The sequence below is a fragment of the Lepidothrix coronata genome, unplaced genomic scaffold, assembly GCF_001604755.1.
Source record: "Lepidothrix coronata isolate B3197 unplaced genomic scaffold, Lepidothrix_coronata-1.0 Scaffold11, whole genome shotgun sequence".
Classification (NCBI taxonomy): domain Eukaryota; kingdom Metazoa; phylum Chordata; class Aves; order Passeriformes; family Pipridae; genus Lepidothrix; species Lepidothrix coronata.
Window position 1 is genome coordinate 8,979,552 of NW_016690191.1, and position 13,465 is coordinate 8,993,016.

The window sequence follows — 13,465 nt, forward strand, 5'->3', positions numbered from 1 at the left end:
CCTCCCATGGTAATTGACAGACTTTATCTAATACCCCTTCTTCTCAGAAAATATAATAAAGGTTTAATATGTTCATTTTACAATTGCAAACCTACTCTACTCTCCAAACCTACAAAGTAGAAGGGGAAGATCATTCTTTACACTGTCAAACTGATGAACAGTTAATGTTTTTCAGTAAATTTCTTGTGCTTTCCTTTGCAACAGCTGATACTGGTGACTGCTGCAACCTTTAGTTCAGGGTGGGTGTACTAAGGAAGGCAAGTCATAGTAAGAGCTGCAAATGCCCTTTCTCCTCATCCCTGTTATCACTGCTCAAACCATGTCATGCACCAGCAGCTGAGCAGTGGCAGAGTTGCTCCATCCAAATCACAGTTGCAGTTCAATATTGGCACTGAAATCAACTTTGTTTCTGCAGCAAAGACTTAGCTTTAAAGCGTTAAGAGGCTCCTGACCACATGCAAAAAAGAGAGGCTTGATTTTGAAATTCATATTAGGTCACAGTATATTCATGTTTGGGAAAAAATGGAACACGTAGGTTTGAAATGCCTTTGCAGCAGCTGTAGGTCAGACAGAAGAGCAGACTTGGTGATTCAGAGCACACTAAGCTGTGTGATCAACATCACCCCACAGAATTACTGCAGGCTGGTGGCAGTGACACACACCAGAATGCAACCCACGCCATTTCTGCACGTACATTCCACACGGATTATGGCATATTGGATACAGGCTTGCTTTTCAAGGGAAAAAAAATAACTATTAATAATAACTAGAAGAAAATAAAAATATACAGAAAATAGTAAAAATCATAATTTTATATCAGAGGAGACGTGGTTTTTTCATGGAAGAAGCCTTGGATACTCCTATAGAATACTGCAGAAAGGTTAAGAAAATTAGTTTTGTATGTCGACATGAGGTGAAAGGTATTAATAAGAAGAAAGTTGTGTGTGGAATTATTTTTTTATTACCGTACTTTGGCAGGAAGGCTTAAACATTAATTCAATTCCAGCAAATGGATGGGCCCCAAACAATTACATATTATTACCAAAACAGCAGGCAATTAAAACAGTTACAAATTCAAAAATAAGTGAAATTAATGATTGGAATATTTAATTAGATAAGGCAACGGCCTTTCAAGCAGTACTTCACAAACAAATAAAGATTCTGCTTGAAAGGAGTTGGAATTGCTAGGTAATGCTTGACTACTACTATCTGGAAAAACTGGAGTTATGCCCCAACTCCTTAACATGTTTTCCAATGGTACAAGAACATAAAGCTCCTCAAGGAATCAACAAAAGACAGCTTAAGAACTACCTCTGATTTCAGGAGATTCCTACTTAATACAGAGTTGCAAGAGTAAACAAGTTTATGCAGAGCAAAAGATACACCAGCTGTTATTTTGGAATATCCGGTCTTAAGATAAATCACAAATTAAGACCTAATGAAAAAGTGTTTCTTACTAGGTAAACCAAGTTGGTGTTTAAAGTTCAAAATAAACCCCATAAATATCTGCTTATGGTGCAGCACAAAGAGCACTATTCAATGGCATGAGCAGAATGTTTCATTGTCTTTGAATGAACATTCAATAACATTGGAGGAAGACGCCTTAAAGATGCATCATTAGGGCACTGGCAACTAAAGAATACTTTCCCAGAAAACTACTCAGAATTCCTCCAACACACATTAGGAAAAAAGTCAAAGCTGTACCATAGACAAAGATGACTTGAGGAGCAAAGAAACCTATGAAAACACCATGGCTGCAACCACCCATTCATAATTTAAAGTATGAGAATAAAAGCAACTGATCAAAACACAGCACAAACGGTAAGTGGTTCAACAGATCTATCAGATCTTTGCACCATCACTGAAATCTGAAAACAATGAGTAGAACTGGATAAATCCACAGACAGCTCCCCTTGAAAAACAGTCTTTGCTTTTTGCCAAGGATCCTGCAGTTCAGTAAGGAACTGAAACCCAGCCAGGAACTAAATACTAAATATTCATTTTCAAACAAACCATCAAACTCAAATGTTTCTTCATATTGAGATGCAAAACAACAAAGAATATTTTTTGGTAAAGGTATTCCAACAACAGAGAAAACAAACTGGAGTTTGTATACTATGGAAACTCTCTTACATCATCCACTGTTCAGAATTCCCTCCAAGGAGAAAGAGTGGATGTCTCCGTGGCCCCAGTATACCAGACTGGAAGAAGAAAGATAATTGTATATAGAGTAGAGCAACAGTAAGATTGCCTCTCTACTTCAGAAATTTCCCTCTACATTATGTCATATGTGCATTGCATCCATTCCCATTACTATTGCACAGAGCTTTAGTCAGCACTTTGTTAGACTGCACTGCCTGTGGCTCTTGGTAATTTTCAATCAGGAAGCATCAAATACAAAGAGTATTCCAGCTTGTTTCCCCTCAACTTTTTGTCATTCATATTTACTATTGTGATTCACAGAGAATTAAACCTCTTTGAGTACTTTTAACATACTTATTTGATATATAACTGTACGCACCATAAATATACATTGTAAGATTATAAAGCCAAGAGAAAGAAATAGCACTACATAATCTGTTTAATGCATCATACAAAAGAAATGTCAAATAATGAATTTACTACTGATATCTATGACTTTCAGGAAACTGAACACAGTAATAGCCACAAACACAGCTGAAAAAGAAACGAACCAGCTGCACTGGGATAATTTATAAATGGAGAGGATGGCATGTGATCTCAGAACATTCGCAAGAGAACTGCTGGCTATATTAGGTAGGTTATTGCAGTTGACTATATGTCAACTCATATCAAAACCACAGACCATATTCTTTGAGGTCCTGATCGAAAAATCCATTGTAATTTTAAAGACATAGTGAGATAACTGAAAGGTAATTGAAAGATGATTAAAGAGAACAGTAAAATCATGCATTAGAATGACATTTAAAAAACTTTATTAAAACAATTTAATTAATCTTCTGTTTTCATCTTTAAAGTCTACCAATAACCTAGATTTGGATCTTCTTGAGCTAGAAGAGTTATAGTTTCCATGAGTAACCAAATAATTATCACCTATTTATCCATAATTAGGATAAAAATCACATACACTAGATTAACTAAAAAGGAACCTTCAACAAGCTTATGCATGACACCTCAGTGCCTCTTACAGACAGACATGGGAGCCAGGTGAGCACACAGATTTCTACCTGAGAACCATCCTAGAAATGGCTGGTTTTCCTTTACTGCTAACAAAGCAAGTCCAGAAGGAAGGTTTAGACCTATAGGTCGAGAGTTAAGGAAACTAAATTATATTCATAGAACTATTACCACTCAGGGAAAACATGATACTAAACCAGACCTTATTCAGATGCATTTTGTAAATGACTGTCTCATCTCAAGCCATAACACAACAGAAATAGGAATCAAGGCAAGAAGCAAGAGATAATATATATTAGATTTTTGTTATTACTCTTTAACTTCAGGTAGAGTTTTTTAACTAGAAATTATCTAGAAGCACAGTTTTTAGAAAAGCTGCAAAAGTAACAATAACAGAATGTACAAACTATATTTTCCATATTTTGCCTTATTTAGGGAGAAAGTGTGGAAGGCACTCAGGCTTTCCCACGTGAAGGAAGGGGCACGTTCCCTTCCCCCAGGCACCCTTGTTTCAGAGCTGTGTATGTCTTAATTTTCAGAGCAGAAAATGTGCAAGTCTGTGCAGATCTCGAAATGGCACGTGGCTATGACACACCATTCAAATTGTTCTGGGAATACAGGATGGAGGGGGCACTGGCAGAATACTTAGTTCCTTCACAGGCATTGTAGCTGCAGCCCACGCCAGCAAGTAAGCAATTTGGCACATTCCATGTCTGGGAAGAAGCATCTCAGATTGTGCTGTCTGAATATAAGTTCCTTGTCTCCACAGTGAAAGATCTGAAGATACCACAAAAGGATAAGAAATGCCACAACTCATGACTCAAAAAAGAAAACCCCACTAATTTTCTAAACAAGTCAGAAGGAGTCTCAAGAAAAGATTAATTTTTATGAGACTTTTGAGTGTGAATGACAGACTGGATGCTACAGGACTGCATTCTCAAAGGTGCTGAGCATCTGCACTTTCTGCAGGTGCAGAGGCCCTCTTATACGAGGCATAGGTTGGATGTAATAATCAGATCTAGCAATATCCTTGATAGCAGTAAGAAGTTGTACTGACAGGTACATTTTACATTAGAGACAACAGCAAAATCTGGGCAGCTGAGCTCAAACTTTTCTGCTCTACAGCCTTTTGCGCTACGTGGTCTTTTAGACTTAAGGTAACATTTTTTGCTCTGTAACCTCTGCTATGCTATTCAGTGTTTCCATAAAAGAACCAGCAGAGAGATAATTATAGTTGCCAGTCTTAGTTCAGCATCTCAATAACCAAGACCCAAAATGGATGTACTTAGAGTTTAACAAAAAATTATTAACTAAGGACTTAATTACAGGACAAAGCCAACTAACACAGCAACACAATTCCTGTTGATTTCCACCTAAGTACTGTAATTATATTTTCTAATGTAACAGCCAATTAGTAGGTCATTCAGGAATTACTTTGGTGGAAATCACTGCAAAGTGAGTATATGATCCTCAGAAACATATTGGTAATTTAAATTCCCTTATTTGATAGTTTATATCCCTATGGTATATAATTGCATACTCTTTCTGCTTTTGTTCTTACTCCTAAACCAAGATTTGGATCCTTCTGTAAAAAATAACAAATAGATCTAAAAAAAGTATTTTCCTCTCAGAAACACTTCCCAGGCTCTTTTTTATTGCTTGCCTTTAATCAGGGTGGTTGCTGTCGGTTGGTTTTTTTCTTGAAAAAAAAAAAAAGAAACTGCCTCACAAACAAGAAGTGCCCTGGATATTTATCCCTTCTATTTGTTTCCTCTGTTCCTGCAGTTTGATTATTGTGTGGTTATTTTTGCACTGTAGCTTTGAAAATTTTGCATTGCTCCTGCATAAACTGGCATATGCACATACTGCAATAAACCCTCTTTAGTACAAGCATGTCCCACTCTGGTTTTGGTTGTTTTTTCCTGTTTGTTTAAACAAAGGAGGTGTATGGGATGCGGTACTGTTTCTCTGTATGGATAAATATGATGCAAAAAAGTAAAATGGGTGTTAAACTACTACCAGATAGTGATTTCTATTTTCATGTAACAGACTTGATTGTGCTTTCCTTTACTGTTTTCCACCCAGTTTTGGATTATGTCCTGCTTGTCACCTGTTACACCCACAAACTACAGTTGGGGGGAAAAAAAAGATCACCACATTTCCTTAAAAAGGGTTTTAGCCTGTTCTCCATAATATAAATGAGCACAAAATTTAGTGTATTTGAATGTAGAGTTCACAACTAATGTTAGGATAGGTTTAATCTCAATGCAATTATACATGATTCTACAACTCCTTCAAGTGGGAAAGCTGGATATCAGTGCTTAAGTTACTAAAGGAAATGTAACAGTCAGGCAGAACTGTAGCATTTCCCCAGCCAAATCAGCTACTAAGAAAAAATAATGAAAAATTGACAGTTCTACAGTGATTCACCACACTCCATTGCTCTTGCAGCTGAGATGAGATGCAGTCTGATTGTGGGTTAACCCTAGGATTTATTTTTTTTTTTAATATTCCATTTTTGATATTATTTGCAGGCTGTTGAGCGTTTTTGCACAGCTAACTGCTGAAAAAGATTTAGCATGCAAAGCTGCCCAGTTTGCCTATTTAGACACTAATTTTAAAGTTCATGCTCATATGCATTATGATTTATGTGCTACAGATTTAGATCAGTGGTTATTACAGGTCTGACAAGTAGAGATGAGGATTATTTAATATGTAAATATTTATGTGAAACAAAGCCACAATGACTGGTTTGGTTATCCATTAAAAAAGAACATTTATAGTCTAGAACACTCTAACCTGATTTTTACTGCTTATCACTCAAGCCTTTGATCAACTATTTTTCTAGTTTTTATGGAAGATCTGCTGGACCTGGAATCTCCTGAGCCTGAGATTATAATCTAAGTCATTAAGAAAAATACAGACCAGCAGGCAGAGCACTAAACTAACACAGTTACTCTGCTGCCAAGCTGCCAGCCCTGCCAGCCTTAGCTTAGCTATTACTGCGGACTACTGCACTGTGCAGAGATGTTGTGAGACTATTTACAAAAGCTTAGTTCAGAACTGCTAGTAATTCTGAGCATTTCAGGTAATAAAATAACTGAATTCCTCCAAACACTGAGGAGGATTTTGCACCATTTCCATTATGCCACTGTCTTAGACATAATCTTCTGCAAACATGTGTCTTCAGGTGAATAAATTTCAGTACTGCTTCAGTTTGAGTTTAGTTTGGTATAAGTAAGTTTCTAGAAAACACATTGTTTTACTTGTGTACACTCACCCGTAATTGTAAGCAATTTTGTAATGGACAAGTTAACATTTCATTGTAGGACTAGCTGATAAAGATAATTACAGGGGATTCAGAAGTCTTTCCTGTGCAGGCTGTGATATATCCTGCTTGGTTTGCATTTCAGAGTTTATCAGAAAGCACACTTTCTGATAAAGCACACTTTCCTGGATTTAGCACATTTTCCCCATGTAACTTTAAAGTAAAAAATAACTTTTTTTACACATCACAATATTTGTGATGTATTCTGCATTGTGAATTCTGAGCTCAACAACCAAAGCCAATTTTGGTTGTTTTGCTATATAATCACGAGTAACTGTTTTGGTTTTGACAGCAGTTTCTTCATCAGATGATTACAATTATCACACTGTGTTGTAGAGCATGAAGATATAATACTCCATCACTTACATGAGAGGGCCTAAACATATAATGTGTCTTTCTACAAAACTGACTTTCAGCCTGTACAAGGTGAAGCCTTAATAACACAGAAGGTTAAAATCAATACATTTCAACACAAAGAGAATTCTTTTAAAGGAACATTTTCATCTTTAAGTTGGATTCACTAATGCTTATGGTATTTTTTTCTCCACAGACCATCTCAAAACATTTGCTTCTTGTATTTGCCAAAACAGCACAAATGGAAAAAAACACAGCATTTTATGAGAAGCTGATAAGCCACAAAATACTTCATAACTTGATCTGATATACAGGCAGAATTATTTAGCAATACAAAAACACTTACTGAAAAACCCTTTTGTATAAACCACAAGTCCTGTGCACAGAAAATAGTTTTGGAAACCTGTTGCACCAAAAGCCTACAAGAAGTAGTTTTTGGATGATTCAAAAGCAGGTGCAAAGAGGTTCCTCTGAAGCCTCTTCACTTCAGAGCTTGAGCAGCACTTGAAAAAGCAGATTAGAGGATTCAGAACAACTAGAAGTAGTTAGCAGTATCTTCATTTGATTGCCACATACCTTTTTTCCAAGCAAAACTTTAATATTGTATTTAGTGCTTTAATTCTACTGAGGAAATGCCTACAGCACCTTCAGTACTAAATATGGTCTGTTCTGCACTCTTGCAGTGGCTGTTTTGACTGGCTGGGATTACATACACTAGAGGTTTGGCTATACTTTCCTTTTAGCAGAAGTTTAACATATTTGGTTTGAACTTTTCATGCAAAACACTTGTTAAAAAAAAAAAAAGCCTGAAACATCCCACAATATATCCAACTGACCATTAGAAAGAATTCTATGTGAAACAACAAAAGTCCAGTGGACTCATGTTCCTGCTATAAATAGCCAAATAACAGAAATATGCTTGGGAAAATTAAGTGGATAGTGAAGTATTTTTCTAAAAGTGGTACCAATATACAGCAGGTGTATTTGAGCTGCTGAAATCCCCACAAGAACACGAAAGTATAGTGACCTTAGTGAAGCCATTGCCTCCTTCTGCATCTGGAATGATCCCAGGCAGTAGGGGGGTAGTGACAGCACCTGACCAACTACTTCAAATAAATTAAAAGGAAAAAATGGGAGAAGTAGTTTAAAAGTGTAAAAGTTTGATATCCTCTTTATTGCAGACATTGAGTAAAAGAACACTGCATGAGACTTTCAGAGACACAGCTGTGGCAGTAGAGCTAACTCAAAAAAAAAAAAAAAAGAGAGAAAAACAAAGTACTTAACTGACAAAGAATCCTGTAACAATCTGAAGACTCATCCTAAACCACTCTGAATAGCTCACACATTTTTCCAGGACAAGAGAACAGGTTGTCTCTCAAAGCACAGTTCTCCACATCCTATCCCGATGAGTTGCTCTCAAATTAGTCTTATGTCCATGGAAAACGACAGAAAATCTGAGGAGTCCTCACTAGTTCCTGCACATCAAGGACAAAAACCTTTACACATCTCTTTTTCTCACCAGCTGAAATGCCAGTTCAGAAGGAAAATTGTAGACAAGTTGACCAGCTAACAAGCTGAAAGTGTAGATGCTCAGGCACTTAATAAATCCAGAGTTAGTTTTAGATGGCACATCCGTGACCTGTTCCTATAATGCTGCATTAGAGCTGCTTCTGCCTAGGACAAGAACACACTGTCCTCATCTTCAAAATTGGTAGTACTTCTTGAACTAACAAGTGTAGTCTACCATAGTCTGAAGATTTGAACTCGTGTAGGCAGACTAAAAGGAGAAAAATATCTATATTGTTAACTCTTTCCATTTTGACTTTGATTAATTTTTTTTTAATGCTATTCTATCAATCTGATATGGACAAAATGAGAAGAGTGATTTTGGGGGAAATGGGATGGATGCACTTGACCCCTTAAGAGGCAGTTTGGTTACTGACACTGAAGGAGGTAAAGACCTGAACCAAAGCTGGACCCAGATCTCCTCCAGCAAACCCACAAAGGAGGAGAGTGACCCAGGGAGCACCAATGCACATTCACACATGAATGGCAGGTGGCTTTTCCAAGGCTCATTATCAAGAAACAAAGCAAGATGTGGGTATAAGGAGTCTCATGCACACCTTTCCACTGTGAGCAATTTGACTATGAGCCAAACACTTTATTCCATAAATATAGGCCTGGCTGAATGGCAGGGATCTCCCCTTGAGCTGGGACACTTCTCAAGGCTGCTCCTCAAGACAGAGAGACCTTCTGCTAAGGACAGATCTTTGGATGAGCCCAATTCAAGCTTTCTCTAATTCAGACTACACTCCAAGAGAGTCTCCCCTTGAGCAGGGACATGTATCAAGATTAGAGTTTCCTTACCTAAGACTAGGAGATCCTTCCTTACAGGTTTGGTGTGACAATTACCCTCAAAAGCCAAGCTGAAGTAGACCACTGACCCCTGTGCACCTACACACAAATGTATGATTCAGGGAAAGAATGGTTGTAATGAAGCACAGAGAACACCAACATCATATGAGACCTGATTTCATGAAAATAAAAACACGTGTACGTTAATTAAGAGACTGCATTTGGTCATACCTCTTACAGTTTTGCCTGCATTTGTTCCAGAAAAAAGAAGTTACAGCAGAGATCTTCTTGATTGTTCAAGCCCACACAGAATATCTTTTATAAGGCACCTTCCATCAACAACAAATGCAACCAAAGAAACCCAACAAAAACATAAACACCAAACCCCAAGTCCCCAGAAGTGACACTGTCTGAAGAATTGTACCTATCTCCAGGCAGTATAGGTAGAAAGAATTTCAAGAGGCACTTATTGGCTGGTTTGTACCTGGCAGTATGAGGAGCTCCTCCTGAAGTTTTTCTTTCTTTTAACACCCAGAATAACAGCTGAAGTTATAACAGCACTTTACTGAAACTTTGATAAGCACGACATTCCAGATGTTGAGCATCCACACATTCCAACACCCTCTGAAGTCTGGGGGTTTGGACAATAAGCTAGAAAGCGAATTGTGAAGATCTGTTAAACAGTTGCCAAATCAGGCTGGTGTTAGAACTGCAAGCAATATAGATCCCCTGAAGGTGGGCATAAAAGATAAAATGTGAGCAGTATAAATGGATTCAACCAACTACATTGATATAAGAGTACCTAGGGGACTTTTTTAAAATGACATTATCTAGAGAAGCCAAACTCTAGTTTGCATTAAGAAAATTTTGCTGGGGAGTCAAAAAAAAGATCGTCTCTGCATTGAGTGTAATGTTAGAAAAGCCAAACAGGCCAGCTCCTTACAAGACACTGCAAAAGAAAAACACGAGCACAAAATGTGAAATGAGTGATTTCCAATACTGTGTGCTACTAAATCCCTCAAAATACACCTGCCTATGTACGCACTGTTCTTTGAATGCGTGAATTTATGGCAATGAATAGATATATTCTTGTAAATGGATGAAAGAGTAACTCACAGAAACACTGATGGAGGAGATATGAACAGATTTCAGAGGGCACTGGATGCTGGCCAAGTGAAGGAGCTGCTTAGAAGCAGCACTCAGGCATCCACCAAGGCACTGCTGCAAGTCATGAAGACAGTGGCTAAAAGCAGATTGCCTGCAAACGTTCTGCTGTACTTTACTAGTTCTTACTACTTTAACAGTGGGCTGAAACAGACTCAAATAAGCAAAAATTGCAAGCAGTTCACTGATACAATTTCAAGGGATTCATAAGCTTTTACATATATAGTGTATGTTTTGTTGGACAATTTTGCTCACCAGTTCAAGACCCTGACAGTTTGAACATTAAGCTGTTCCCATGGCTGATACACACTTCCAAATTATAAAGTAGCACAGGAATTATCTGAAGACAGACACTTGCAGTAGTCTCAGCTCTCTTAGTGCTTGACAACTGACTTGTTAAGAGGAACAGAAAACAGCACATATGGGAGGTTAAAAGAAACAGTAGGAGTAAAATGACTGGTTAAATTACTACGATGACTTTCTTCAAGTTCCTTGAAAAGACAGGTGGCCATCATTGCAAACACAGGGATGGCTGAGAGTGTCACTTCAAATTCCTGTAGCTTTATGTAGGGAAGGGAAGGCACAGAGAGGACAGCATACACATTTATCCACTGTTTAAACTCCCCACTTGGCATCTGGTTTTGGCCAATATCCAAGATGGATCACCAAGCTAAATGAATCTTTAGCATGACCTTGTTCTGGCAGTCTGAGTTCATACAGATGTCTTTGTTTCCTTTAATCCTAAAACAACAGGGAGTATATTAGGGACAGATTTACCAGTGGCTATCCATCCTTGGAGAAAGTCAGGCATTTCTCTCATACCCTCAAGACTGCAGTGAAACCACCTGGACATAAAAAGAATTAAAATCTGAGCCTGATCCCATCCTACTAGTTTCACAATACTGATTCTTACACTGATTTAATTTCTACTGATTTAATTGAATTTATTTTCTTTCAACCTAGTTAATAGGTGAAATCCAAGTCCTTATTACTAAAACAGAACTCTAATCAATTTTATCATATAAGCCACAGAGTTCCTATAGAGTACCCTTCAGCTTAACTATGAAGAGCAAAAAAATCCTGCTTTATTTTTTTTAATGGTATAAAAACCAACTTTGTTAATTCAGTGAATGCCTACTCAGGCTCTGAAGAATTTGTAGCATTCACCCATAGACCTTTGTAGTGAACAACAAGTCCAATCATTCTGGTTGCATTATGCAAAGTTCCAGGAATTCTTTGACATGAAAGAACTTAGATACATTTTCTCTGTTATACGGAAATAGTATTTGATTTAAAGATATATCCCACAGAAGTCAGTCTTGGCAAATGTAGTTTAACTATAAACAAGCATTTTCACACTATTAAACCCGTTTTGTGACTATTTCATGACCAACTCAATTGGCTTCTTACCTCTGAATCACAAATTCTTTACATTAGTAAGTAGATAAACAACACTGTCAGAAGAAGGAGCTCCAACAAAAACTGTACCAGATTCTTCATTTTAGAAATGTAGTTTTGATTAAATAAATTATGATGAAGCAAGGAATAAAAATGAGTTTGTGTGAGAAACTGGCTATTCTTCGTCTCCCTAAACCTCAAGCAACACTTGCTGACAAAGAAAGAAATTGGTTTCACATTCCTTATATTAACTTATTTTATGAAACTTATCATTGTGAGGCTTTTAAAACTAACATGAGTACCTAAGTAATTTAGTGTTATCAAGTGTAATAATATATACAGTAATAAGAAATATCTAAGGATAATAAAGAATATCTAAGGATATAGGTGCTTCCAAATAAAGCTATTATTTGTTTTAATTGCAATTTAGCAATAAGGAAAGTAATGCCTCAGAGAGCTCTTTTACCAATAGCCATGTTACTTTCTAATGCTACAGCCTGACTCAACACCTATAAAACAACACACCATCTCCAAAGTCACTGAGGGATGGCTGCACACACAAGAATTTGAAGCATCTTAACTTCCTTTATATTCTTCCTAGAGAGAACATAAACACAACGATGTGTTTGGCTTTTGATAAAAATATGTGGGGAACACAAAGGAAAAACACAACAAGGAAACCGTCACAGAAAGTTCAACACATGCTGTTATTCCTCTCACCAGCTCAAACCACAGCAACACTAAATGCCATAGAACAGTTTCAAACCATGGGAAAGAGCTGGAAACTTTCTGTGGTGGCTCTCTTATACTGCTATACAAAGCTTTCTTAGTTTGGTATCTGTGAAACAATTACCCATCTGCTTCAGAACTGATTCTTCATAGTTGGTCCAGATTAACAACTGAAAAGAAACATCCTGAGAAATGGACCTAAACCAGCCTCAACACTGAGCTCCTGCAGAATGTAAATATCCCCAGTCTACAAGCAGAAAAAAACATACATTTGTGACTTGTAAAAACAAAAAAATATTAATGAGTGACTTCACCCTAAACATTTAGGTAGGTTTAAAAATTAAAACCAACTATCCTCTCTTTTTGAAATAAAGTAAATTTTAACACTTTCAGAACAACAGATACTATGCAACAGGTTTCAACTATTACTGTGCCTAGTTCCAAATACAGGACACAATAGAATTGAAGTTCTGCCCATTTTTCTTGTACTGTAAACAAATCCCTGCATGATAAATAGAAATGGAAGAGTGTGTGCACGTGGAAAAAGAACAAGAGTTCAATTGTCAAATTGAAATTACGTTGGCTTGTGGTTGTGTAAGCTGTGTCTCTTCAGCAGGGCTGCAGTAATGCCACAAGAATTTCTGCATGAATTCAGTCCTTTTTCTCCCCAAACTTATTTAATTAATTTATTTTATTAATTAAAGAAAGGCTTCTCAAAAGAGATTTCACATTCAATAAAATTCTAGGGCTCTTCCATCCTTCCCCAAGTTAAAAATATCCCATCACTAGAACTATTGTACATAACCTTAAATACCTTCTACTCTAAGTGAGATCATAGTTCCCTAAATGTAAGACCCTTTTCCCCATTAGATGGTTTTTCTTATTAACACTGTTCTAATTTATTTCATTCATTCTTTTTACATGCTAATGCTTAAAGCTTTGAGCAAATTCGGAAAAAGAAGAATGAAAACATTTTACAGA